This window comes from Nematolebias whitei, chromosome 14 (genome assembly GCF_014905685.2).
Source record: "Nematolebias whitei isolate Nwh7 chromosome 14, NemWhi1, whole genome shotgun sequence".
In the NCBI taxonomy this organism is placed as follows: Eukaryota; Metazoa; Chordata; class Actinopteri; order Cyprinodontiformes; family Rivulidae; genus Nematolebias; species Nematolebias whitei.
This window is the reverse complement of record NC_056511.1, coordinates 3,840,126-3,843,415: the sequence shown is the minus strand read 5'-3', so window position 1 is coordinate 3,843,415 and position 3,290 is coordinate 3,840,126.

Here is a 3,290-nt window from a genome sequence, read left to right as displayed (position 1 = left end):
ATTAGAAGAAGCTAATGTTAAATAGGTAAAATAATTAGAAGCTAATGAATCACACAGATGGAAGAGTTTCAGCTGAAGCAGTGAAATGACGTGATTTTGGTCTCGTCAGTGAGAGCAGATTCTCTTCTCGGGGCGTATGAATCCAGTTTACCTGAAAGAAGATCACGATTTTATGTTTCAGTGTTTTCTGGAAACGGCTCAGATTAGTTGACGTCACTTTTCTTTCTGTTTTGAGTTCCACGATTTCCATTCACAGGAAGTTTTACTCCATACATATAATAAAAAAGTACAAAATACGTGTTACCTGAGAAAAACAGCGTCCACCAGAAAACAACCCATTTAGTCAATATCTGCACATTTTCTGTTTTGTGTTCCGCATGACTTCATTCACACGTTTTTATTTGATTCATTGCTCAGCCCACGACCTCCTCCTCTTCTCCAAGGGATGTCTTGTTTTGGAAAGAAACAAAATGTTTCAGAGTTAAAGGCCGAGAGACGAGTTGAAACCTCACAGTCACCCTGGAATGCTGTGAGGAAGATCAGCAATACTTCTCCTGCTGCTCATGAACGAGCAGAAGAGCCAACAGAAGACAAACATCTGGGGCTCCTGCTCTCCTCACCCAAACCAAGTTCAAAAACAGAGACGGAACAGAGAGAAGTGCTGCTGCAGAAACACCAACAGACAGAACTGGTTCAAGGATTCAGCAAAGGTTCGTTTCATGATTCAACAAGCCCCGTGTTAATAAGCACGTGTCCGTCTTACACTTGGCAGAGCTCGGTCCTCTTCAAGCTGCTCTGAGGTGACGATCGTCAGGAGAAAAAAGTCCTTTAGTTTGTCCGATCTCAGCGAGACGACGGTCAATAACTCACCTCTGGCTTTTACAGCGTCGGAGAGACTCTTGGAACAAAGAGCCCAGAAAACACAGCTCTGCTAAAAGAGGCGCTGCTGCCACGTAACGAAGCATTTATTGTGTGAAATTAACGTTTTTAATACGGACGTTTGACCTTCAAACATCTTTACTATGATTACGCCCCCTAACTGAAGGACAGAACAGCTGAAGGACAGAACGTGACTAAATGTTGCTACAGTAGCTAAAACTGAAACTGCATGTTGACTTAAAGTGATGATGTCAGCATAAACTAGAGAAAATTTATTTCCTGTGGAAATACCGTATGAATGCTTGTTGCAGAAGAACTTGCTGAAAAACAGCTGAAATGTAGCTGAAACTAAAGAACAAGCTTAATTTAGCAGAAGAAAGCAGAAAGAACACATCTTTACTGAATTAGGTTAAAATAAGCAGACGTGAGAACTAAAAGAAAGAATTCAGCTAAAAAAAAAAGCCAAAATTAGCAAAACAGGAAACTGGAGCAGCTGGAGAAAACCCACACATGCACGGAGAGAACATGCAAACTCCAAGCTGAAAGATCGGGAAGCGAACCTGCAACCTTCTTGCTGGGAAAGTGACATCACTAATCACTGCTCCACTGTGGCGACCTATGCTGCTTATTTGCATTTAGCCATTAGCCAATGACACATTTGCTAGTAGTTAGCTAATTTAGCCAGTTTGTCCCATGCTAACGGTAGTTAGCATTGCCTTCCTTTAGCGGGCGACGGTCGCAGAATGTTGCCGTGAAAACACGACATCCAAAGAAACAAGATACGGCACATTATACGCTCGTCTTCAAACTGATCTGCAGCCATTTATATCATGCATGACCTTGAATGACCTTCGACAGAAAAGATAAGGCTAAACATTTTCTAGTGGCGGTACAAATTCGTACCACGCTCGTTTGTAATGTTCGAACCGTTTGCACTCGTTGGTGCTGATGCTGTTTTGTACTATCAGTGTTCAACGTATTCTTAGTTCAGTTTATATCTTAGACCCTTATTTACCGTTTCTTTTTACAATTTATATTGTTGTTATTGTTGGATGTGACTGGGACTCTGTACATAATTTAATTCCACCTCATGTACCACATGTGATGTGACTGATAATTAAACGTATTTGTACTTGAGTTCAGTCGGACTTTAAGCTAAAAAAGTATTTCCTGATCCTTTTCTCTCCGGTGAGATTCAGTTTTTTAAGTCCCACGTATTGATCACGCTGCTGAACTGATTGTTCCTCAGAAAGAATCCAGCGACTCTCACGATCACTTCAAACTCCTTTTTATTTTGGCATCTTTGAAAATCACTCCATGAACGGCAGTTTTTGATCGAATGGAAACATAAAAAGCGATTGTGTTGTCAGAAAAAGAAGAGCGCAGCGGGGAACCATCGGATCAGCAGAACGGCGTTTGGATCATTGGAAAACAAGTTCTGTTAATTCTGCAAACTACGACAGAGTTGTAGTTTCATAATTTAGGAGTAAATCAAATGCAACTCTCCCCAACCCTGAGCTCCATTTCTTTCATTTATTTTGGTTTGTGTTTTCTTCTGACGATCGTCCGACACGTCTGATGGAGCAGAAGAACGAAATAAAAACTCAGACAAGCGTAAATGTACACACAGCACACTCGGAGAATGCAAAGACCTCGGCCGCCACACAGAAAACAAAACGAGCACGTTTGAGCAAAACGCCTGAACTCAGCTGGAGGAAAACCACAAGCTTCTCCGCCGTACACGCCGAGGCAGGAAATACTTCTCCTTAAGTACAAAAACACAAACTGATGTTCAGAAAACGTTTCTCAAAGGAGCTTCGTTTCCTCGTCAACGCAGATATGGGAACATTATTTACAACCATATTAAAAAAACGTTTGTTTTGTTTATGTGATTTCAAAAAGAGCGAGAAGTCGAGTTTGATGGGAAACGTTTGTGAATATACAGTGAGACAGGAGTCGTAGCTCCGGCTTTAAAACACAAATTAAAAACGTGTGTTATTTTTTTTATTCGCCTCCGATTGGAGCTCGTCTGTTAAACTTCAATTGATTTAAAACGGACATTTCCATCTGTTTGGACGTCCCGTCACCACAGAAACACAAGGTTTGGTAAATAAAAACAGACAGGGAAAAAAAATCTTGTTTCTGTTGAATCCATGTGGACAGGCAATACGGAGTTTTTTAGAAACGGCCTGTTTTGTGCCTTTTAAAATAAAATGAAGCCATTTTTACCAGTTTTTCTGCGTCTGTCTCACTTTATTGAAAGTTTAATGCACGTTGAGGAGGCTAACAGCTGATTGATGTAGAGAAGACGGCACTTCCTGTTTCTATAAGATTAAAAAACACGAACCTTTTGTTTTTCATTCAAGAAACTTGCTAAACCTAAAGTGCAAAAGATGTTTCAAGCTTTAAAA